The sequence below is a fragment of the Eurosta solidaginis genome, chromosome 1 (genome assembly GCF_040869045.1).
Source record: "Eurosta solidaginis isolate ZX-2024a chromosome 1, ASM4086904v1, whole genome shotgun sequence".
NCBI classification, from domain to species: Eukaryota; Metazoa; Arthropoda; class Insecta; order Diptera; family Tephritidae; genus Eurosta; species Eurosta solidaginis.
In genome coordinates this window covers 274,411,587-274,439,119 of record NC_090319.1, presented here as the reverse complement: position 1 = coordinate 274,439,119, position 27,533 = coordinate 274,411,587, and the positions used below count along the sequence as shown (strand labels likewise).

Sequence of the window (27,533 nt, the reverse complement as noted above, 5' to 3'; positions counted from 1 at the left end):
GGTCCGCTACCACTTCGATCGTGTTTGTTTTCCTATACTTGTGTAGAGAATTTTACCGTTTTTATTTTTACTGTTTTGTTGTCAACATTTTGTGCCACACGGCTGGTTTGCCGATTTTATTATGTTGTATTCGTTGAGCTAAATGGAACAGTTATATATATTTGTATAGACAAGGATTAAAAATTTTATTTATTTCATTATATACATATATTTTTATTTTTGTGTTTGGTGGAAGAAGGAAATACTTTGTGCACTGACCGGGATATTTAAGCATCACTGCGAGACTCTCCGAGTGTAGGAATCCCTTCTTCATGAAGGGTTACCCACTAAAACCACACCTCCCACGGCCCGCGCAAATCCCCGTACCCACGACCGCGTTTAGCTTTACTTCGGGTACGGGTGCGCACTACGTGAGCTCCATGGCTGTTCTCATGCTAATGGGCTAGGCATCCGTCTTCTCGTTTACTGATAAGTATATGCCTCACATATGTGCTGACCATATCTCATCTGTCTCTTCGGCAAGTAATGTTATTGATGACACTGCCCGGGGAGAGGTCGCCAAATATCTCTTCTACACTCCTTCGCTGATCATAAAAGTGCCCGCCTTCGGAGAAGGTGTGGTGTACATGGTATATTTTGCCACAGTACAGGCATCTCGGGTTATCAGCATTGTCCATTCCGTGCAGGTATTTGCGGAAGTAAACATGTCCGGTTAGAAACTGGTTCAGGTATAAGTCTACCTCTCCGTGTGGTCGCTTCAACCATGGATTACATTCAGGGATTAGTTCTCTAGTCCACTTTCCTACGATGGTGCTGCTCTACTGTTCTTGCCAGCGTCGAGTCGATTCATTTCTCGCCTGCATGACAACTGCAGCTCTACTCTACTCTCAACGAGAAGATATATCGGTATGGTTCCCGCAACGACCAGGACAGTAAGCCGAAGCTATTCGCAGCGCCGCTCTGCATTGGACCGAGGTGAGGGCGATTCGGTTCTTCCGGTATTTCATTGCATTCACCCAGATTAAATTTAAATTAACAGTTAAACGTAATTGATAATGAATGATATCGAAAGGATAAAAAAGGAAAACAAGTGAAATACGTAGATACCGATGTTATAAGAGCGAAAGAACGTTCTCAAAACGCGTTTATATCGGATGACTTTTTTCCACATATTTAATAAGAGACAGGAGATTAGTTTGAGCACGCCTTGTCTGGTAGGTAGTCCAACATGACTGGATTAAAATGATTTGCTAAAAAAACGAGGATTGGCATCGCATTTTGAGAAAAATAAAGCTGGTTAACAAACATTCGTACTTGTATAGCGAGGAAGGTATAGAATCGATGAGGGACTGCTTTGCGAGCTTGGATAATGAAATGAAGTTGAAAAGATGGTCCTCCAACAACACTGGCAGTATAAAGAATCGCCCAGTTCTTGCGAGCGCAAACTATCGTGAGAGCGAAAACACGAAATTGATTTATTTGACAGTGAAAGATAGTCGAAGGCAATTCTGCAACCAGATCAAGGAAGAAAAAGCCTTGGATGGAATGAACAGGCAACGATCAGTTGATGACGACAAGACTGCTTCTAAGAGAAGCAAAGTGGAAGGGGAAACGTCGCAGTCCCAGCAAGGCAGCCTACCCTCATTTACAAGACCTACAACTATAAATTTGATAGTTAGAGTGAAGGTGGAACTCAAAAATGTGAGATATCAACTACCTGTTGTTGTTGTCGTATTAACGATAAACTCCTCAAAAGGTGAAAAGTAGAATGAAGTGAAGGTGGTGCTAGTTGTCAAGCAAAAGCGAGGTGGTTGATAAGCTAAACGTTATGTTGAAACTTCAGCTTATTCGATGATTCCAAAGTGAAGTTGCTACAGACATGCAGAGGGAAGAGCTCAGTTTAAGGTGATGGATATAACGTTGAGGCCCACGATACGAAAAAGATTCACGGGGTCGCATTACGCAACCCTTTCAAAGGTTGCCAGCGCAATTTATAGCTTATCTTACCCAATTCTTAACCGCATCAACCCTTGCCGGATCCTGTTTATTAAGCTGGTGAGGCTCTGCCGACGGAAAGAGTATCGAAACTCTCTCTAGAATCGAAAGCTCTTAGTCCAGTAACATTTATTAATAATTTAAAACTTATAGCATATTGTTATGTACATACATACTTGCAAATCCCTTGCTCACAGTTTGGAATGATAGTAAACCACTGCGCCACTGCGTATACTTTACCTTTTTCATAGAAGTATAAACCAATTAATTTCTTCGATTCCTAAATTGAAATTTTGCACAAATCACACCTCTTACATTTAATTATTTTGAATAGTTTTAAAAAAATTCAAGTGTATTTAGAGATGAATTGTAGTAATTAATGCGCTTAATAGACAAAATAATAGTATTGTGAAAATTAGTTTTACACAATTTTGTTTGAGGTATTTATGCTTTATAGTTAATGAAGGCTAAATAATAGAACTAATTAAAAATTCACTTGACACAGCTTACAGCGCAAAGGCTTTAAATCCTCTAGAAATACTAGTTCGATACACAATTTTTAATCAGCTTAAAAAATTTATTCTAGAAAAGTGGCAGCTGTATTTTTAACATTGTATTGTCGGTTCGGAGTATTTTAACTACTTTCAAGTAACTGCACCCATATACATACATACATATATCTTTCACATACACCCTACATAGTATGCATTTACTAGTTGCTACTTATTTTGTGCCATGCAATGTTTACTGACCATTGTTGCATATTTTATACACACAACTTTCCCAACACTATAAATATATTATATTTATGTACACATACACAGGCAACATTAAATATGTGTTTTTTTTTGTACACAGATATTTCATGTATGTTTACAATAAGGGAGCGTGTAAATGCAGTTAAAGTAACTTTTTCATTTCATTTTATTGCATACCTATAAACATTCATACACCATTAATATACTAGGGTGGACCATATTTTTTATTATTTTGTGACATCCTTGAAAGAATATTTCGATTGGGGGAAGGGCGTGTGCGTATTTATATTACGAAATAACCTCGTAATATGCCCAAATCCAACTAAATAACGAGCCCGAAAACATCCGATAATTGTTCAACAATTGTCCCAAAATGTTGCCAAAAAGACACTTCCAAACTCGCCCGTAAATGATTCCAAAAAGAGCCCCGAAATGATCCTGAAAGAGTTTAAAATGGGGTTCGCAGTCCTCCTGTAAAAGTCATAAAGTCATCTCGATAATTATCTCACTATAATCCTGAAATAGTCCCGAAACTATCGCGAATACAATTTCGAAATGATCACGAAAATGTACCAGAGCATATTCCCAAATGTTTCCGAAATGATGCCGATATGCGTTCAAATTATCCCGTATTGATCTTAAAATATTGCCAAATCATACTGAGAAAAAAAGAAATTTTTCAAAATAGTTCGGACGTAACCCCCGAATTAGTCTCGAAATCTCCCCGAAATAGTCCTGAAAATATCTCGAGGACTTTTACGAAACCATCTAAAATTTAATTAAATTTAAAACTGAAATTGTAACTTAAACAAAAACCAAAACTCAGATGTAAATCTCTTCATTTTTGTAATTAAAACTTAAACTATAATTAAAATTAAAATTGAAATTAAATTTAAAATTAAATCACACAAAAAAAAAAACAAAATGGAATTAAAATGAAAATTTAAAGTGATATTAAATTTAAATATTAAATAAAAATAAAAAATGAAATAAAATTTAAAATTAAAATTAAAACTAAAATTGCAATAAAATTAAAAGTAACACAAAATTTAAAATTAAATAAAAAACAAAATATAAAAAATTTATTAAATATTAATATTACAATTTAAATTAATAATAAAATTTTACTTAAAATTAAAATAAAATTACTTAAAATAAAAACTTAAACTAAATATAAAACTTAAATTTAAATTTATTTTAAAATTTAAATTCATATTAATAAAAAATTTGAATTGAGATTAAAAGTAATAAATAAATTTAATTAATTAAAATAATGAAATTAGAATTAAAATTCGAACAAAATGAAAAAAAGTTATTTAAAATTAAAATTAACACTAAAATTAATATGAATATGAAAATGAATATTAATAGTAAAACTAAAATAAAAACAAAATTTAAATTAATATTAATATTAACATTTAAATTGGGATTAAAATTAAATTTTAAATAAAACTAACACTGAAATTAAAATGAAAATAAAACTAAAAATAATATTAAAATTAAATTTAAAATTTAAATTGAAATTCAAATTAATATAAAAAATGAAATAAATGTTGAATTTCAACTAAAATCAAAATTACAAAAAATATTTAGAAAAAATCTCCGAAATGAGCAGAAACAGTGCCGAAATGATGCCGAAAGCAATATCGAATGTGTCGTCAAATGACCCCAGATAACTCCGAAATTTTTTTCTCGAAATGATCTTGAACGTTTCCGGAATAGATCTGAAAAGCAATCCCAAAATGTTTCGATATAATACTGAAATGTTTCCGAAAGCTATCTTAAAATGTTCTCAAATCGTTCAAGAAAGAAAAATATACTTATTTAAAGCACCTGAGTTAAAAATCATAATATTCTCCCGAAAAAAAGCTGTACAATATCTGCGAAACGATCCTGAAAGAGAGGGTAACAAAATCGCCTTCAAATAGTTCAGACAGTTCTAAAATATTCTCATATAGGTGTTAAAAGCAATCACGAAATTTTACCAAAAATGATCCTAATTATACTAATCTTTAAACGTCTAAAAATTATCCCGAATTGGTATCGAAAAAATTTAGAAAACAACTCCAAAACCAACCCGAAACACTACAGATATAAAGCCGAAAACAATAACAAAATAGCGTCAAAATAACCCCAAAAGTTCTGATATTTCTGAAATACTTCCATGTAGATCGAAAAGCAATACCAAAGCTTTTCCGAAAAAAAACCCCGGAATGATCCAAAAAATAATCTTGAAACGTTCTGAAATTATTACGAAACAGTTCTGAAAAAACCGAGATTAAACACCGAAAGGATTCATAAACATTCCCAAAATTTTTGCCAAATAACCCCGAAAACAATATAGTGGGAACCCCACCAACATGACAACCGTGTTCAATGCAGATCAAAATTTCAATGCAGATATAATTTTATCTTTGACCGTGGTATTGCCGCTAACAGGCGCGAGAATGCAAAAAGTCGCTCATCTGATTTATTAAGGATTACCCCAATAGTGTGCATATATGAATATATTTGTATGAATACTACTTGTGTATATGTGAATATTCACTTACGCATATAAATTGCTTCATATGTCACAAATGGTGTATATTTAGTTGTGTGCACTCATCGTCATAATCATAAAAATGTCTACACGGTCACAAACCCCAAGCCGGGTCACTTTATCGGCTGGAAAAAAAGCATAGTAATTGCACTATTTGCTTCATTTCTTTTACAACGGAAATGTGTATGTTTGTATTTGTACTTCCTCTCACGTGCCTGCCACTCACACACAATTTCCTGTTTGTTGGTCTGTTTGTCACTGACTGTGTGTCGATATGGCATTGTAATGCAACTCGTTTGCTACACCTTCATAAATATGATATACGTTTGAGTCTACTGAGCCATGTGGGAATATGATTGTTTCGTAGAAATGTATGTGGCTTGAGTAAAAAACTCAACTGAAAAGGATTAAAAAGAGTTGTCGTCCCTAACATAGCGCAATATTTTCTTTAACATATGCCTTCTTTGCTTTTTGTATCTATTTTCCGCTGGTCAATTTTAAAAACATTCCTGTTGGGTATTCCTTTGGCATATATTTATATGTAAGCGTGCTCACCTGTGTCACAACTAATGGCAAAATTATGAGTACGAATGCGGAAGTATTGCAATTGAAACGACGTGTGCACAGAATTGTTTCACTATTTGCAGTTTTATATTTAAAACGATATACGGATATACATTTATAAATGTTTGTTAATAAATAAATGCGTATATGTGTATGGTATTTAGTAGGTTATTATACAAAGGATGTGTTGTAAAATGTGGTCGCCGTTTTTCATGTTTCACGTCACATTCTAGTCATGTTTTTGTGGTAGCCAATAATTAGCGAGCGACATAATAGCTGCGAATTTTTTCTCCATTAAACAAATTTTTACTCTTAAATAGCCATAAAGGAAATTGGAAAAAACTCAATAAATTTCAGGATATTGTTATATAAATATACGAAGGAAATGAATTTTTAAATCAGGGAAAAAGGCGGAATTTTCAATTTTTTAACATAAGTTATTATTTAATAAATTTCGTCCAACCAAAATAAATCACAAACAAAAATTGACACTAAAAATGCAAATCAAAACTGAAATTTAATTATAAATTAAAATCATATTTAAATTTAAAATTAGAGCTAAAATTTAAGTAAAAATAAAATTTAAATTAAAAACAAAATTAAAATTCAATATCAAATAAAAAATAAAAATTTAATTAAAATTAATTATAAAATTAAATGATGTAGCTAAATATTAAAATTTGAATAGAAATTGAAATTAAAATCAAGACTAAAATTAAAAATTGAATTAAAGCTAAAGTTGAAATTGAAACCAATATTAATCAAAAGATATAAAAGTTAATTACAAAAAACAAAACTGAAAATAAAATAAAAAAACTAAAATTTGAATTCAGATTAAAACTTAAATTTAATTCAAAATTAAAACTTAACCTTAGATCATAATTGAAATTAAAATTACAGCTTAAATTAAAATTAAGTTTAACACTTTTTTTAGTTTAGACTAAAACTAAAATAAAAACTCAGATTCAAATTAAAATTTTAACTAAAGTTAAAGCTGAACATATAATTGAAACTGAAAGTCAAACTAAAATTCAGATTAAATTAAAATTTAAACTAAAATTAAAAATAAAACTAAACCCAAATTCGCATTAAAATAAAAACTAAAATTTAAACTAAAGTTAAAATTAAACCCAAAATTAAAATTAATATTAAATTCAAAATTAAAGTTTTAAAATTAAAATTAAAACTAAAATTAACACTAAAACCTGAATAAAAATCCAGATTAAAGATTAAAATTAAAATTTAAATAAAAGCTAAAATTTAAATTAAAACTAACAAAAAATTTAAAGTTTAGATTAAATTTTGGTCTAAAATTGCGGGTTCGAATCGAGCTCAAGGCCTAACAATAATTTTTTATCATTATTATTGTTATGATAAATTTTTTCTTAATTGAAAAAATTTTTTTTTTTTTTTTTTTTTTTAAATTAGAATAGAAGAAAGAAAAAATTTTAGACAACTGCCAAAGCTCGTTGTATAGATCCATTTCGGGAACTGCTAAATTCCTTCATCGGCAACGTTTAGGCGCCGCTGCTATAACCATTCAGCCATCACAGCGGTTTTTTGTTTGTCTTCATTAATCCTACTTCTATTCTGTTTCGTGCCAATTGATATTCACAACACTGCGACATCTGTTGCAGAATGGCTGTGAAAATTGGACTTGTTTGTTGGCAATGCCGCCATAGTGTCATAATTTATTGACACTTTTTTTTTTTTTTTCCCCGTGCTCTGGGATGTATTAACAATTTTTGTTGTTATATCGGCCTACTGATTTTAAGATCGCGGGTTCGAATCGAGCTCAAGGCCTAACAATAATTTTTTATCATTATTATTGTTATGATAAATTTTTTCTTAATTGAAAAAATTTTTTTTTTTTAAATTAGAATAGAAGAAAGAAAAAATTTTAGACAACTGCCAAAGCTCGTTGTATAGATCCATTTCGGGAACTGCTAAATTCCTTCATCGGCAACGTTTAGGCGCCGCTGCTATAACCATTCAGCCATCACAGCGGTTTTTTGTTTGTCTTCATTAATCCTACTTCTATTCTGTTTCGTGCCAATTGATATTCACAACACTGCGACATCTGTTGCAGAATGGCTGTGAAAATTGGACTTGTTTGTTGGCAATGCCGCCATAGTGTCATAATTTATTGACACTTTTTTTTTTTTTTTTTTTTTTTTTTCCCCGTGCTCTGGGATGTATTAACAATTTTTGTTGTTATATCGGCCTACTGATTTTAAGATCGCGGGTTCGAATCGAGCTCAAGGCCTAACAATAATTTTTTATCATTATTATTGTTATGATAAATTTTTTCTTAATTGAAAAAATTTTTTTTTTTTTTTTTAAATTAGAATAGAAGAAAGAAAAAATTTTAGACAACTGCCAAAGCTCGTTGTATAGATCCATTTCGGGAACTGCTAAATTCCTTCATCGGCAACGTTTAGGCGCCGCTGCTATAACCATTCAGCCATCACAGCGGTTTTTTGTTTGTCTTCATTAATCCTACTTCTATTCTGTTTCGTGCCAATTGATATTCACAACACTGCGACATCTGTTGCAGAATGGCTGTGAAAATTGGACTTGTTTGTTGGCAATGCCGCCATAGTGTCATAATTTATTGACACTTTTTTTTTTTTTTCCCCGTGCTCTGGGATGTATTAACAATTTTTGTTGTTATATCGGCCTACTGATTTTAAGATCGCGGGTTCGAATCGAGCTCAAGGCCTAACAATAATTTTTTATCATTATTATTGTTATGATAAATTTTTTCTTAATTGAAAAAATTTTTTTTTTTTTTTTTAAATTAGAATAGAAGAAAGAAAAAATTTTAGACAACTGCCAAAGCTCGTTGTATAGATCCATTTCGGGAACTGCTAAATTCCTTCATCGGCAACGTTTAGGCGCCGCTGCTATAACCATTCAGCCATCACAGCGGTTTTTTGTTTGTCTTCATTAATCCTACTTCTATTCTGTTTCGTGCCAATTGATATTCACAACACTGCGACATCTGTTGCAGAATGGCTGTGAAAATTGGACTTGTTTGTTGGCAATGCCGCCATAGTGTCATAATTTATTGACACTTTTTTTTTTTTTCCCCGTGCTCTGGGATGTATTAACAATTTTTGTTGTTATATCGGCCTACTGATTTTAAGATCGCGGGTTCGAATCGAGCTCAAGGCCTAACAATAATTTTTTATCATTATTATTGTTATGATAAATTTTTTCTTAATTGAAAAAATTTTTTTTTTTTTTTTTAAATTAGAATAGAAGAAAGAAAAAATTTTAGACAACTGCCAAAGCTCGTTGTATAGATCCATTTCGGGAACTGCTAAATTCCTTCATCGGCAACGTTTAGGCGCCGCTGCTATAACCATTCAGCCATCACAGCGGTTTTTTGTTTGTCTTCATTAATCCTACTTCTATTCTGTTTCGTGCCAATTGATATTCACAACACTGCGACATCTGTTGCAGAATGGCTGTGAAAATTGGACTTGTTTGTTGGCAATGCCGCCATAGTGTCATAATTTATTGACACTTTTTTTTTTTTTCCCCGTGCTCTGGGATGTATTAACAATTTTTGTTGTTATATCGGCCTACTGATTTTAAGATCGCGGGTTCGAATCGAGCTCAAGGCCTAACAATAATTTTTTATCATTATTATTGTTATGATAAATTTTTTCTTAATTGAAAAAATTTTTTTTTTTTATTTAAATTAGAATAGAAGAAAGAAAAAATTTTAGACAACTGCCAAAGCTCGTTGTATAGATCCATTTCGGGAACTGCTAAATTCCTTCATCGGCAACGTTTAGGCGCCGCTGCTATAACCATTCAGCCATCACAGCGGTTTTTTGTTTGTCTTCATTAATCCTACTTCTATTCTGTTTCGTGCCAATTGATATTCACAACACTGCGACATCTGTTGCAGAATGGCTGTGAAAATTGGACTTGTTTGTTGGCAATGCCGCCATAGTGTCATAATTTATTGACACTTTTTTTTTTTTTTTTTTTTTTGTTAATACATCCCAGAGCACGGGGGAAAAAAAAAAGTGTCAATAAATTATGACACTATGGCGGCATTGCCAACAAACAAGTCCAATTTTCACAGCCATTCTGCAACAGATGTCGCAGTGTTGTGAATATCAATTGGCACGAAACAGAATAGAAGTAGGATTAATGAAGACAAACAAAAAACCGCTGTGATGGCTGAATGGTTATAGCAGCGGCGCCTAAACGTTGCCGATGAAGGAATTTAGCAGTTCCCGAAATGGATCTATACAACGAGCTTTGGCAGTTGTCTAAAATTTTTTCTTTCTTCTATTCTAATTTAAAAAAAAAAAAAAAATTTTTTCAATTAAGAAAAAATTTATCATAACAATAATAATGATAAAAAATTATTGTTAGGCCTTGAGCTCGATTCGAACCCGCGATCTTAAAATCAGTAGGCCGATATAACAACAAAAATTGTTAATACATCCCAGAGCACGGGGGAAAAAAAAAAAAAAAAAAAAAAAAAAAAAAAAAAAAAAAAAAAAGTGTCAATAAATTATGACACTATGGCGGCATTGCCAACAAACAAGTCCAATTTTCACAGCCATTCTGCAACAGATGTCGCAGTGTTGTGAATATCAATTGGCACGAAACAGAATAGAAGTAGGATTAATGAAGACAAACAAAAAACCGCTGTGATGGCTGAATGGTTATAGCAGCGGCGCCTAAACGTTGCCGATGAAGGAATTTAGCAGTTCCCGAAATGGATCTATACAACGAGCTTTGGCAGTTGTCTAAAATTTTTTCTTTCTTCTATTCTAATTTAAAAAAAAAAAAATTTTTTCAATTAAGAAAAAATTTATCATAACAATAATAATGATAAAAAATTATTGTTAGGCCTTGAGCTCGATTCCAACCCGCGATCTTAAAATCAGTAGGCCGATATAACAACAAAAATTGTTAATACATCCCAGAGCACGGGGAAAAAAAAAAAAAAAAGTGTCAATAAATTATGACACTATGGCGGCATTGCCAACAAACAAGTCCAATTTTCACAGCCATTCTGCAACAGATGTCGCAGTGTTGTGAATATCAATTGGCACGAAACAGAATAGAAGTAGGATTAATGAAGACAAACAAAAAACCGCTGTGATGGCTGAATGGTTATAGCAGCGGCGCCTAAACGTTGCCGATGAAGGAATTTAGCAGTTCCCGAAATGGATCTATACAACGAGCTTTGGCAGTTGTCTAAAATTTTTTCTTTCTTCTATTCTAATTTAAAAAAAAAAAAATTTTTTCAATTAAGAAAAAATTTATCATAACAATAATAATGATAAAAAATTATTGTTAGGCCTTGAGCTCGATTCGAACCCGCGATCTTAAAATCAGTAGGCCGATATAACAACAAAAATTGTTAATACATCCCAGAGCACGGGGGAAAAAAAAAAAAAAGTGTCAATAAATTATGACACTATGGCGGCATTGCCAACAAACAAGTCCAATTTTCACAGCCATTCTGCAACAGATGTCGCAGTGTTGTGAATATCAATTGGCACGAAACAGAATAGAAGTAGGATTAATGAAGACAAACAAAAAACCGCTGTGATGGCTGAATGGTTATAGCAGCGGCGCCTAAACGTTGCCGATGAAGGAATTTAGCAGTTCCCGAAATGGATCTATACAACGAGCTTTGGTAGTTGTCTAAAATTTTTTCTTTCTTCTATTCTAATTTAAAAAAAAAAAAAAAAAATAAAAAAAAAAAAAAAAAATTTTTTCAATTAAGAAAAAATTTATCATAACAATAATAATGATAAAAAATTATTGTTAGGCCTTGAGCTCGATTCGAACCCGCGATCTTAAAATCAGTAGGCCGATATAACAACAAAAAAATGGTCTAAAATTAATATTAAAACGAATAAAAAATAAATAAATGTAAGGCGCGATAACCTCCGAAGAGATCTAAGGCCGAGCTTCTCTTCCAATTTACACCGTGCTCCTCTTGATTTTCCCTACAAATTGGCCGGACGGGACCTACATGCCGACTCCGAACGGCATCTGCAAGTAGATGAGTTTTCACTGTTCACTTGCCAAACACTGCCGAGGGGCGAACCCCGCTTAGAAAAATTTTCTTCTAATTGAAAAATCTTATTTCTAAAATTTTGATGTTGCTTTGCCCGTGGTGCGAACCCAGGGCATACGGTGTGGTAGGCGGAGCACGCTACCATCACACCACGGTGGCCGCCACCGAATTAAAACGAATACTAAAATTAAAACTCAGATTAAAATAAAAATTTAAATTAAGATAAAAGCCAAACTCAAATTAAAATTTACATTAAAATTTAAATTAAAACTTTAAACTAAAATAAAAATTTTACTAAAATTAAAACTAAAGCTAAAATGAAAACTTACATGAAAATTCAAATTCAGAATGAAATTTAAATCAAAATTAAAATAAAAATAAAAATTTGAATTCAGATTAAAACAAAACTTAAAACCTAAACTAAAATTAAAATTAAAACTAAATTTAAAACTTGAACTAAAAAAAATGCAGGTTAAAATTAAAATTTAAACTAAAATTAAAACTAACACCAAAATTAAAATTAAGAATAATATTAAAATTAAAACTAAAATTATTATTATTATTAAAACCAATATTAACATTCGGAAATAAGTAACCACTCCTTTTACTACTGGACAGTCAGTTGATCATGTCATGTATGCTGAATGCTGTGGCCATACAAAAAAATGTGTCGATTGACCTTAAGAAGAGCAAAGCTACAAAGACTAAGGTAAGAGAAATGCAAGGAAGCAAACAAGCCGCAACCTTTATGGTTAGACTCGTTAGACTACACCGAAGTCATAAAAGGAAACTGAAGCGAGTCCCAACGTCGCAAATCGAATGGTTGGGCTAACACGGAAAGGTCAAAGTCCTAAATATATCAGTCATAAAAGCCTGATTATAGGTAATGCAGTTACAGTTGCGTAACCCAAATTGAAGAGCGATTGATCAGGTACGCAATAAGCTGTGTTGCCGGTAACTGCCATGTACTGGAAAATGTAACACTCATCACACTGCTAATAGTTCTCTCTGAATGAACCCTTTCATGGATTCAAAGTTAATCTACATGAACTTGAACACGATCTGACGAATAAAGGTGGTGTTATGTTAAACGGAGCAGTTGAATGGGGAATCTTTAGACTAACACTAGATAAAGTGAGACAAATATAATCATCATTGAACTGAATGACTTCAAGTCTATCAATGCCACGTTCTATATCCTCAAACGCAGTCCTACCCTGAAGCGATATAATATTTGGTCACAACAGAGTTTGGGACCATTGTCCATATCCCACATATACACGAATGGAAAGATATCTCTTCCCTCGAGCCTGAGTCCGCGACTGTTCTCGTGGATTTCGTCAGACTTAGTTCCAATGTGGGTTGTTTAATTTATTCAGAGGATCTCTCACTGTCCTTAACTAAAGCACTTTGGAGCTATTGTAGCGTCTTTGACATGGAGCTGTCAGCCATTAAACAGGACATATTAGAATTCTACAACCATGGCGATCTACGCTGAAAGTCGAACAGCCACTAAAGTCCTGCAGGACAAGAGCACTAAATACAAACTGGTCTCTAGGTGTATCACAGCTGTGACTTGCATTCCAGGCCAGAGACATTGTTTCTATTCTAGCTGCGTGTATACACTAGATCGTGCCTGTTTTCACCAAGGAGGAGTTAGTACTGGAGATAGGCGCTCTGCTCTGTTCAGTCATGCTGAATACCGGCAGGTGCAGGTTTCTCAAATTACTAAAAACCAGTTGAGTGAAAAATAGAAAAGGCTCGGTCAGAAATTTGGGTAAATTTCAGTTTTTGTTAAATTTCTGTAACAATTATTATTGTTAAAGTAAATTTAGAAAAGCTTCTTAATCAACATCTTCATCGTCATCATCTACATAACAGAAGGACTCACTTTCACACCAAATTCCATTTGTCTAAATAAAATTTATTATTTACTTGCTCGTACAACCCGTTATCGTACACTTTATTATTTAAACATTTTGCATATCTTGGTTTAGAAATAATTTACAGGACTCAACAGACATACATCCATATCTCACGGCATACACATATACATACGTATCCAACCCAACGTGGTATATTATCGCTCGTTTTTGGTGTTTGTGTGCTCGTATGTGTGTGCGTATGTCACGCTGATTCTGCTTTTCATTCATTCATTTACTCTTCTCAACCACGAACCATTTTTTTTTTTTTGTTTTTCATTTCCTTCTGTCGTCTCTTACCATATGCTATGTCGTGCTAGATGGAAAATTTTAGTAGTCCAACTATGTACATATGTATGTAATATGTAATAGATATGTAGTTATGTACTTTGTTGCAACCGCTTGGTTTGACGATATGCGGCATCCTCGTCGTTATGAGGTAATTTAACAACTTTTAATGTTAAGAAGCTGCCGAAACGACAGACAATTCAGTGACGTGAATAGAAACGCAATTAGTTTTGATTATCATAATTTGGGCAGAGTTATTCAGGTGTATTAAAAGAGTCATAAACATACATCGTTATGTACCTATGTATGTACGTGTTTACATCAAATTATAAGCCAGCGCCATAGAATCAAAAGATACACCTAAACACACACATACATAAGCACTTTAATGAATCCTTGAATAAACCTAAGTGCTTTTCACCAAAAGTGGAAGAGTGTATTGAAAGAACGCTTACAAATTATGGCGCATACCTTTTTAAACTTCTACCTTTGTTATGATACTTAATTTTGAGTATATACCTACTATACTCATCTTTTGTAAATACATGTCAATTACAACAAAAAATAACATTCTATAAAACAATCAAAACAACAAATTGCACGGAAAGGCGCAATTTCAGGAAAAGGATTAAATGAAAGGTGTGCGACCGAGTACGGCGAATCATTTTGAGTACATTCTTTTATGCATGTATATTTACATACATAGTACATACATACGTGCTCATTTATTTTTATATATGTACTATATATCCACCTTTGTGTGTATTAATATCGGTTAACGCGTTTGGTTGTTTCAAGTATACTTATGGAAAGCGCTGTTTCGGTTGTATTTTAGACTTCACGTTTGTTGGTTGAATGGCTTTGTTTTTGGTTAATAATGGTCTCTTTTGGCTTGACGCGATGCGCAGTTTCTTTGTATGTTGCGGCAGAAATGAAAAACATTTCACAAAGATGTGAGGAAATTAAGTTGATATCAGAGTGATGAAGATATTGATATTCATGAGATTGGCTTGAAAAACCGTACTTTACTATGTACATCGGTGAGTTAAAAAATAGCAGAATACTCGTAAATTATGTAAAAATTTAACAGCTAGTTTCTTTTTGGTTATTGAGACAAATTTTTAATGAATTTTCAGCGCGGCGAAATTTAAACTGATTTATTTTAGTCTGGCAGCGTAAAAGTGTGAAGCCTTTCGAAATTCTAATTGAGTTTTCAAATCTTTATTCCAAGTTCTGTTTTGAGTTTTCTTTAATGCAAGTATTGAATAAATTTTGTAAGATCAATGCGAATCTTGAGAGACTTCTTATTTTACGTAGCTTTCCTTATTCAATTGATTGAAGATTGTTTCTTAACCGAAGAAGAAGAAAAAAAAAATAAATTAAATAATAAATAAAAAACAAAAACTAAATAAAATAAAATAAGATAAAAAAATAAAACGAAATAAATTTAATAAAGTTATAAAATAAAAAAGTAAAATAAAAGAAAAAAGCAATATATAACAAAATAAAAGAATTGAATTAAATAAAATAAAACAAATCAAAAAGACTAAAATAAAATAAATAAAATAAAATAAACAAATTTTTTATAAAATTTAATAAAATAAAACAAAATATAATATAAAAAAATAAATATAAAATAAAATCAAATAAAAAAAAAATATAAAACAAAATAAGATAAAATAAAATAATAAAGTTAAATTAAATAAAATAAAAAAAAAAAACAAAATAAAATAAAATAACAGTTTTTGAAAGAATTGAATTGAGTAAAATAAAAAAATCAAAAAGACCAAAATAAAATAAAATAAACCAAATTTTTATAAAATTAAATGAAATAGAATAATATAAAATTAAATAGAAAAAAATATTAAAATAAAACAAAATATAATATAAAAAAATAAATATAAAATCAAATAAAAAAAATAAAACAAAATAAGATAAAATAATATTAATTAAGTAAAATAAAATAAAATAAAACAAAATAAAGTAAAAAAAAAAAATATAATAAATGAAATAAAATAAAATAAGAAATATCAAATAATGTAAAATAAAATAATATAAAATGAAATAGAATAAGATTTAATAAAACAAAATTGAATAATATAAAATAAAATAAAACAAAATAAATAGACAGTGACAAATGCAGGAAGTGCCAACAGCAGTCGGAAACAATACAGCACATAACAGGAGCTTGCGTTATGCTCGCAGCAACAGACTATTTAGCACGACATAACAACGTAGTGAAAATCGTTCACCAGCGCTTGGCAATTCGTATGAATCTGCTTACAGAAGAGGTCCCGTATTATAAATATACTCCCTCGGCCGTGCTAGAAAGTAGCGAATATAAGCTGTACTGGGACCGCGCTATACTTACAGATAGAAGTATACCCCATAACAGGCCGGAAATAGTCCTTTTAGAAAAGAAAGAAAAGAGCGCGTATTTGATTGATATTGGGGTTCCCAATACGCACAACTTGAAAGACGTGCACACAGAAAAGAAAAGAAAGTACACAGGACTTGCTCAGGAAATGAAGCTGTTATGGCACCTTGATAAAGTAAGCATAGAGCCAGTAATCATTTCATCAACAGGCGTGGTACCCAAAACCCTTATGACGACCCTGGAGAAACTAATATTAGAAGATAAGCTTCTACCTATTCAAAAGGCAGTAATTCTATCAACAACATCCATTGTTCGTTCGTTTTTAGACATTGACATGTAATTTACAGATTATTATCAATTTACCTATGTATATTTAGTATAAATAGCTTTATATGTCTTGTTGTATACAACCGATGTATAATGTATAGCCCAAGGTGGAGCTCAAGGAAGAAATAAAATAAAACAAAATAAAATAAAAATAAACAAAATAAAATAGAAAAAAATATAGAAAATTGAAAAGAAAATAAAATAAAAAGCTAAGTGAAAGGAAATACAAAAAAATAATAATAAAGTTAAATAAAATCAAATACATAAATTAAATTAAGTTTAATAAAATAAAATAAAAATATTGTTGTTATTGGCGACCTCTTGTTTTAGATATTTTTAATATTTTGCGGGCTTTAGGTCGATACCCGTGATGAAAACACTGGTTTTTTATTATGCTTTCCGATTCCAGTTTTGCCGGCTTAACATAAATAATAAAATAAAAATATAAAATGGCCTATTTAATTTTTTAAATACTTTTTGCTGCTATTTTTCCCTTGCGGCTGTATGTGTCTGAGTAGTTATTTGCATTGAGGTAGCCATTATTTTGCAATTTACTCAGAACTTTGGAGTGTCGTAATTGTCTGACAACACCAAGAAAAATATTCTGCTAGATGGCGCATGTGTCGACATTTTTGGGAAATACGTGCTATACACTTTTAAGTATATTTTCTGCAGCTTGGGCTAGAAACATAAAAGCGTAAGAGTTCCAATTAAAATTAGAAAAGTACGCTAGGAAGCGCTTGTGGGATATCCTACCAGGAGGACGTTATACCGTCCGAGAATTAGTTGGGCTTGTCTACATTTGAAAACTAGTTCTTTTTCCCATAATCATAATTTTTTCTTTATTATTCGATCAAGTTCCATTTCCACAGTGATATTTAATCATGCAAATTTATTTATTTTGCCAAAAAAAAAGATAACTTTTACTCAAATACCAAGGACAATAGCGAAATCCAACTTAACTTTGTACAAAATATTATTAATCACTATCAATCAAACCAATACCAGCCATTCAAGCATCACTAAAATAATATCATTAATATTGCAAAAAATTTGTAATGGGCTGATAGGCCTTAGTTAAATAAAACACAATATTTAAAGTTGTGTTTTAGTTTTACTTCGTCGATATTTCGATTTCAGTCTGAAATCATCTTCAGGACTGTCAAACACAAATAGAAAAAAGGACTATTAGAATAATATTATATTTTGCATATAGGTATATAATAAAGGAACTTACACATATGACTATGTTTGATCGACTGATGAGATGTTCAAAAATTAAGTATAATAAAGCATAAGAAGGAAAGTAAACAATAGAAAATACCGCAAGTGTAAACAAATTTTTGCAATAACAATAATACATAGGACAAAGAACAATAAGACACAAAAAAAATGCATGAGCCATAACTATGGTGTTTAGTTGTTGTCATTGGATAGATTTTTAGCGGGATGTTGACTGGACGCTGTTTGAATTTGCTGAGCACCGTGAAGCTTCCACTGCATGTTGTTGTTGTTTCAGCAATAGATGCCGATATGCATATGCACATTGGTCGGTGTCGCTTTTAAAATTCAATTTCTTATCATTAGGTGTGCTCATAATATGGAGCATTTCTAAAGTAAAACGCTTATTATAATGTTTCTCAATATCCAAAATTGAAACACTTTTGAAGTCAGGATAGTGACCAGTATCCTTACAATGCGCTGTCAAGGCCGTTTTATTGTCCGAAGCATTGTTTCTAAGCTTTATATTGGACTTATGACCGGAAATCCTTGTCTTTAGCTTTAATTTGGTTGTCCCCACATATACTTATCACATAAGTGGGACCCATCACCGTTGCATGGAATTTTATAAATGATGTTGGATTTCTCATCTTTCGAGATTCTGTCTTTAGTATTGCTGTAAACCTGTCGTAACGTATTGTTATATGTGAACGCTAGTGTAATTTTCTCTTTATCATATAATTGCGATGTCTTTATTCTCTCCGATATTCCTGGAACATATACTATAGACTTGTATATTTTAATTTTCGTTTCACATGTTACCTCATCATTAGAGGTTCTAATTTTGAAATTTCGTATGAGTTTGTTGATGAGATTACTGGGGAATTCATTTTCTTCTAGAGTTTGCTTTATAATCGCAATATTCTTTCCGTGGTATATTCTATCGCTAATAGTGAGTACCTACTGATGAAGTTTTTGGCTGTATTTAAAATTGTTTTCCTTTCATGGTGTGAGTTGTAGTTAATTATAAAATTCCATGCAACGGTGACGGGTCCCACTTATGCGATAAGGTATATGTGGGGACAACCAAATTAAAGCTAAAGACAAGGATTTCCGGTCATAAGTCCAATATAAAGCTTAGAAACAATGCTTCGGACAATAAGACGGCCTTGACAGCGCATTGTAAGGATACTGGTCAATATCCTGATTTCAAAAATGTTTCAATTTTGGATATTGAGAAACATTATAATAAGCGTTTTACTTAGGAAATGCTCCATATTATGAGCACACCTAATGATAAGAGAATGAATTTTAAAAGCGACACCGACCAATGTGCATATGCATATCGGCATCTATTGCTGAAACAACAACAACATGCAGTGGAAGCTTCACGGTGCTCAGCAAATTCAAACAGCGTCCAGTCAACATCCCGCTAAAAATCTATCCAATGACAACAACTAAACACCATAGTTATGGCTCATGCATTTTTTTTGTGTCTTATTGTTCTTTGTCCTATGTATTATTGTTATTGCAAAAATTTGTTTACACTTGCGGTATTTTCTATTGTTTACTTTCCTTCTTATGCTTTATTATACTTAATTTTTGAACATCTCATCAGTCGATCAAACATAGTCATATGTGTAAGTTCCTTTATTATATACCTATATGCAAAATATAATATTATTCTAATAGTCCTTTTTTCTATTTGTGTTTGACAGTCCTGAAGATGATTTCAGACTGAAATCGAAATATCGACGAAGTAAAACTAAAACACAACTTTAAATATTGTGTTTTATTTAACTAAGGCCTATCAGCTCATTAAATTTTTTTTACAATAATAAGTACTTACAAGGCTATCAAAAATCAGCAATATAATATCATTAAAATAAAGCATAAAGTATAGGTTCTGTCTTGAGTTTAATCTCGCAGCGGCCTTGAGCTAACAATCTAAGCATGTCTTCTCAAATTAACTTACACAAACATAGAGACACACAAACACACACTTCTATCCAACCAATGCACTATGGCCGAAATTGGGATTTTAGCAGTAAAAAATACTTCCCGACAAGCTAGCTTCACCAAATTTGGTGTGTAGACTTCTAATGATAAAAAAATCGATTTGAGAAAAAATGGGCGGGCCACGCCCCCTTTTTTCAAAGTAGTGGCATAAATTACTTCTTGGCAAGCTAGCTTCACCAAATTGGTTACACGGACAAAAAAGCAACTTGAGAAAAATTGAACGGTCCACGCCCTCTTTTTCCTATATCCAAAACCCAAATTGTCGCCAAAAATACTTACCAAAAACTGGCTTCATCAAATTTTGAAAACGGACTTCTTCTGACAAAAAAAACTTTAGAAAAAATGGGCGGCCCGCGCCAACTATTAAAAAAATATTGAATGCTACCAAGAAATAAATTTATTTTTTAATTCATAAATTTATAATTTTAAAGAAGTTGTAAGTGCTTATGGATTAATCTGAAAATAACAAAAATAACATACATATTCTCGAAAGATATAGGGCTTAATTATTCATGGTCTGTTTCTTCGTTCTCAGCCGCTTCTAATTCCAATGAATAATTATTTATCGACTCTAAGCTTACATCAGAATCATAACTATAATTGCAGCTGGAGGCTTCTTGAGATGTTGAAGGTAATAAAAGTTCTGGTGGCAATTCAGGCATTTTAAAAAGATCAATGACTTCTCGAGGAAAAGGAAGTTTTTTTGAACTATTTGTACGTTCTTGCAAACATAAACTTGAAATATATGGGTCAGAGCTATCCATAACTCTATGATACATGTCAAGTATGTTGTGCACTCTTGAATCCTTTCGAGCGTGACCAGTTCGATCTTTTTTATAATATTTGTTTCGCGCCTCAGATGCATTTTCTGCCAAGACACCTACGGGTACTGCTGAAGCCTCAATTATTTGTGACGAATGCACTAATATTTTGTATATTGTGGCAGACATAGAGTACCATTCGTAGTTTTGGAAAAATATTTCACTGGTTTTAATGCAGTGATCACGAAACCTTTGAGCATCAATTTCAAATTCAGAGGAGAGAGCAATTAAGATTATGTGTAAGTGTTACAAAAAATCAATATTTATACCAGCAATAGATGCTAAAAGATCCGTGCGAGAAAATGCTCTTCTAGCTGTGTTGCCATCGTTGGTGTTGCCGCTGCCATTTGCTTTCGGCTTATCGACATGAAGCCCCATTTGAAGCAAAAACTCTTTTTGAATTTTTTGTTTCTTTTCTGCCAGGATTCTATTCTCTTCCGCTCCACGAACTTCCCATTTTTTCAAATCTTGCTTGTATGAAAGTTTTAAAACAAACTCGAAACTACGAATCCACGCATGCAAAGAGCTTAATCCATATTTCAAAGCGTTGGTCTTCGGTTCAAAATTAGGAGAATCAAAGTTTCTTATAGTTCGAAATTCCTTTGGACCGGCATGACAGATGGGACATTGCTGTGCACTTTTAGTTTCTGTCAACACATTTCAGACTTTCCCATCTATTAATGTCATATATAAGTTATATTTTACTTTAATTTTTTTCCCATTACTTAGTGTGCATTGTAGTGGTTTCAACTCCTCAATCTGTTTCTTTATGTTTTGGTTTTTAGTTAAAATGTGCTCTTTTGTTTCTTTAACAAACTCCACTTTTAAAGGTCTACAAAAACGTACTGACTGAGGTGTACGGTTTACCCAAATGTTATACCCTGCTGATGAAATTATTTTTATTGGAATGACTGATGTCACAAAAAGGGAATGATCGAAACTTTCCGAAGTATTTTCCACAAATTTTTGTTTAAACAAGCTGTGACCGGTAGAACCATCAAACCTGTAGCTCGAAATTAGAATCGATTCTTCAACATCCGTTGTACACAATACTTCATCTTGATATTCAAGAATTCTTTTAGCTGTGTGGTCTAACAAATTTTGCAACGACACTTCGACAGATCTTTCATTCGCTTTGATTTCATCTGGTCTACATTTCAATTTGCTTTTATAAACTTTATCATAAGTCGGATAAATACTACAATTGTGTTTTATGTTTAATTGCCGCATATTTGAGTACACCTTTTTAGTTAATCCGTTTTCTAACACAAACATTAGAGCTTCATCAGTTGATACTGGCGTAACTTCTTTATGGCTAGTATTAAGAACTTATCGAATTCTGGATGGCCGATTTGGAGATATAGCAACTTGTTGTAGGTCAAATTTCAAATCCGTTGCGTGGGATTTTTTGGCAGATATAAAGGCAGCATGAACTAATAATTGCGCATTGTCTTCTTGCTGGGAAGCTAATTCGGAAGCTAATCTCCTTTTATTTCTTTCGCAGCTATCATCATACGTCAGTTTTGGTCGCCCAATAGTATTAATCTTTTTCGGTATTACAAAAATTGTTTCTCGACTCAACCATTTCTTATTATATTTTCTAAATGCATTCTCATTTCTGGTTTGTTTATTCCATTAAGTTTAATAAAATTAGATAAGTTCCGAGCTTTAGTACACATCAATTTACTTAATTCACTGTCAATTTCGTATGAAATCTTTCCTTTTATGTAATTCGAAACATTCCTGTTGTTTCTAAACCAAAACTCAAATATTCCGAATTTTTGAACCTGAGTGTTTCTACAAAGTATTAAAAATTCGTTCATTAGCAGTCAAATGCATACACTTTTACCATGACATAAAACTTGAGTTTTCTACAAACAATCACATGTAAATAGTTCCAATGACACTTCAAAACATTTTTAGTTTTACTCCACGAAAAACGATAAAACTCTTCAGAATTTCACAAAAAATACATACAAAACACCACCAAAATAAGTACGAAATAAAAACATTTAGCAAACTATATTTGTATATAGTAAAATTACTCACCTCGAGTAATAGAACTCATATTTACAAAGTTTTTTTACAAGAATATATTATTAAAAAACAGTTTTTAATTTTATAAAAATTTTGCTGCTTCACTTGTATTAACACGTACTATTTTTTCTTATCAATATGTTGGGTATTGAACACCATCAAAATAATTGCAAAAATTTAAATTTGAAAAATTGACTTTTTGCCGCTAAAATCGCAATTTCGGCTATAGTGCAATGGCATGAAAATAATTTATTAAATTTTTTGTTATTAACTTGAAATTTGGGGCATAGCAAAGCATTAACTTGATGGCGTTATCGTTAGTATCAATTTATTATATATTATAAATGGCAAAGTTTGGATGTGAAGATGTTTGGATGTTTGGATGTTAAGATGTTTGGATGTTTGGATGTTTGGATGTTTGGATGTTTGTCCAGACGTTTGTCTTTGTGACTCAATCACGCAAGAACGGCTGGACCGATTTGGATGAAATTTTGCACACATATAGCCAATAGTCTAGAAGGATCTACTAACTATATATTTTTGAAAAGGGGCGTGGTCCCCGCCCCCTAGGAACAGTTATAATTTAATTATTATATTTTTTCGTCTTTGCGACTGAATGACGCCAGAATGGCTACACGGATTTTGATGAAATTTGGGACACAGACAGTAGTATACTAGCGAAATTTTTTTCGAACATGGAAAGAGGGGTGGGGGTTCCACGACCCCTTCGAGAAATTATTTTTCAATAATTTTTACACATTATAACTACGTATACTGGCCTTCACCAATATCACAGACTCAAGGGGTCAAATAAGTCGAGGGCTTACAAAGTAAGCAGTGACACCCTCCGCCCGCCCCCTTCCTTTATCCCCCCCTCTGGTGTAAAATCTATAAATTGTTATAACTCAATATAAATTTTCTCCTAAATCAATAGTTTTTGGTATCTGGTACATACAGAACGAGATCTAGACAATTTTGGAGGAACGATCAGTGGTCCTCTCCTCTACTCCCGCCAACCGCCCTCCATCAATTGTTTTTATTAGCACGCTTTTATTAGCTTTACCTGTATGTTTCTATGTAACTTTTTATTCGCTCCAATGTGCCTGCTGCCTTATTAACATGGTTTTATAATTAGCTTCACCTTATTTGTAATCCCGTAAGGGTCATATCGAGACCCTCCGGGCTCATTTCTGGATGGTTTTCGGGATCGGTCCGGGATTACGCCGGGGTAATTTCCGGACTTTTTCGGGACTATTTCGGGATCATTTTGGGACCCTTCCGGGATCATTTCTGTATAGTTTTCGGGATCCGTCCGGGATCCCGTCGGGGTTATTTTGGGACATTTTCGGGACTATTTCGCGATCATTTGGGGACCCTTCCGTCATCCATCATTTCTGCATGGTCGGGGTACTTTCGGGATCATTTGCGTACCTTCAAGAGATAAATTCTTGATGGTTTCCGGGATCATTACGGGACTTTTTCGGGGTCAGTTTGGGTCCTTTCCGTAATCATTCCTGGATGGTTTTAGGGATCCGTCCGGGATCCTGTCGGGGTCATTTTGGGACCCCTCCGGCATAATTTCTGGGTGATTTTCGGGATCTGTCCGGGATCCCGACGGAGTTTTTTCGGGACTTTTTCCGGACTATTTCTGGATTATTTGCGGACGTTTCAGAGCTCAGTTCTGGATGATTTTCGGCATCTGTCCGGGATCCCGTCGGAGTTATTTCGGGGTAATTTTGGGACCCTTCCAGGATAATTTCTTCATGATTTTCGGGATGGGTCTGAGTTTTTCGTGACTTTCGGGACTATTTCGGGATCATTTGCGGAACCTTCAGAGGTCAATTCTGGATCGTTTGTGAACTTTTCCGGGATCATTTGGGGATCCCTCCAGAGTCATTTCTGACTACTATTTCGGAATCATTTTGGGACTCCTCCGGGATAATTTCTGGGCGATTTTCGGGATTTGTCCGGGATCCCGTTAGAGTTTTTTCGGGACTTTTTCGGACTATATCGGGATCATTTGCGGACCGTTCAGGAATCAAATCTGGATGGTTTTCGGGATCCGTCCGGGATCCCGTCAGCGTCATTTCGGGACTTTTCGTGACTACTTCGGGATTATTTTGGGACCCTGCCGGCATCATTTCTGGATAGTTTTCGAGATTTGTCCAGGATCCCGTCGGCATCATTTCGTGACTATTTGGTGTCATTTAGGGACACTTCCGGGATCATTTTAGGTCTCTTCGAAACCGGTAATTCAGCACACATGGCCGTGGATTTACCGCAAATTATTCGTAATTAAAATTCGGTATGTTTTATCTTTAATATATCACAGCTTTTTCGTTCTATTTTTAAATGAATCCTGTAACGAACTATTACAACAATAATTAAAATTTTTGTAATATTTTAACCAACTAAATACCCGAACAAGCAGCATTGCTTTCATTTAAAAACTTCTTTTTGGTTTTAGCTAATTGCAGTTTCACTCCTTTGTTCTATGAGTAGTAATTCTTTCACCCCTGTCATATCAATTAATTTAACTTAGAAACAAAATATATTTTTTTTAATTCGAAAAAAGTGTATTGTACCATTCATGTAAGCGTGCCCATCAGCTCAGTTAGTTCTTTTTTTTACTGTATTAAAAAATAAAATACATTGACAGAAAACATTTTTAAACAGACAACTTGATAAGCAGGCTAACGTGAATAGCACATATATTTTATTTTCTCCTTGCGGACGGGGCCGCGGGTAAAGGCTAGTATATTATATACTATAAATACATACAACCACGATAACAGACATATATTTTAGCTAAATAACTATTAGTGCCACACAAAGTGTTGCGGTAAAAAGATTTATCAGCGCTTAGAGTTAGCAAAATTCGGTGTGTTGTCGGTAAAGAAATAAATTTGCTCGACTTACAGTCGGACGAAGTGAGCCACACACCACCCACCATCGCCCGCATAAAACCACAAAGGCAAAAGAAGAAGAAGAAAATCAGATTTTACAAACAGATAATCGTTTGATAGATGAATGTGATGCTTACAATGATACAGACTAAACTTGAATGTGGCTAGAAATGTGACATTTTTGTTGCGCGGGTGTATGCTGGCAGAAAAGAAGAAGAACAACTAACAGTAATTTAAGTATAGAAAGAGTGTGTGGTAATGTGGGTTAATTTTGGTTTTTGTTCTAATGCTATAATTTTGTGTATTGTTTGTATCAAGAAAGCTTAATAAGTTGGAAATGCAATTATTTTAATTGGAATACATAAAATTCTGACGAATTTTTGGTCAAATATACAGTTTCAAAGCAAAATGTTACACTTTTTTATAATACAACAACATTTTTATGGCTAAAACTTTTAATACGTATCTAATTCGTATATTAAAGGATTTTATACCAAGGGAAGCCTAGGCGTATGAGTGATATTGAATATGGCGAGAAAAATGTACATTGGACCCGGCTTTTCAGTTCTTTAAATTCATACAGCTCAAATTGTGAAGAGTTTAACCCTTTCTTAAATGATGCTGATTCCCGACGATTTAGCGCAATCTTACTCTGCAAATAACTTGAGCTCAGTTCATCCTTTCCCCCTGGGCCATTTACATAAATTTTGCTTGCCCATTTCAGTTTAAATGGTAAAAGTGGAAGGATGAAGCTCTAGTTAATTTAAAATCGCAATGAGAAACCGAACCTGAGTCTATTTGCCCTATATCAATAATATTTGGTATCTGTGCCATATTTATCGATATCTAATAATGTAAGCTGTTACTCTTTAATGACTATTTGGGATAACTCAGGGACTATTTTTATTATTATTTCGGACCATTTGGAAGCAACCCCGTCGATATCTTTAAAAAAATTAAAAAGAAGCACGACATAAACTAAAACTTCGCTCAAGTCGGAACATACATCTATACTGCGTTCCCGGTCATAAAGGGATAGAAGGTAACGAAAAGGCCAATGAGTTGGCAAAGAAGGGTGCAACACTTGTTGAGTCGACGAAAGCCATCCCAATCCGTTTGGGAGAAATCAAAAGGAGACAGGAGTTGCATACGATCCATCAAAGCCGGAACGGCGTGAAAAAAAGCGCGGCAATGCAAAATTTCTACGATCATGTGCAAAGCCTACGATATTAGACTCACAAAGTGGCTGATATCTCTGAAAATACAAGATTTCAGGCTCGCTGTGGGGCCCGTCAGTAACAGAAAATGCAGGAAGTGTGAGTTGCAGGAAGAAACGGTTGAACACGTTCTGTTTTCGTATCCTGCGCTCGCCAGGTCAAGTCTGCAGCTATTAGGGGCGGCAGAGTTGCTAGATCTCGAGGCAGCAATTAAGCTGGGTCCTAGAAAACTTCTATATTTGCCAAGACGACGGAGTTATTATATAACATATGTCCTGGCTCCTGATTGAGTTCCTACCGTTTGGTCGTCAAACATATTCTGGTAACACTATGAACGTATTCAGTCTATGTGAGGTCTTTATTTACCGGCGAGTTCAACCTAACTTAACCACGTAAATTAGAAAAGAAGCTGGCTTTGAACTTGCTCGGACATATAGCGCGTTAAGTATTTTATATACTTTGAAACTGTTTAAAT

At 33.1% G+C, this 27,533-nt stretch overlaps 1 protein-coding gene and 1 pseudogene across 1 annotated transcript in view; one reads left to right on the top strand and one right to left on the bottom strand.

The window, feature by feature from the left end:
• Kul (Kuzbanian-like) overlaps positions 1-27,533 on the top strand; it is a 454,968-nt gene that overhangs the window by 102,835 nt on the left and 324,600 nt on the right. The window lies entirely within an intron of this gene.
• On the bottom strand, positions 20,584-22,966 carry LOC137250242 (uncharacterized; annotated as a pseudogene).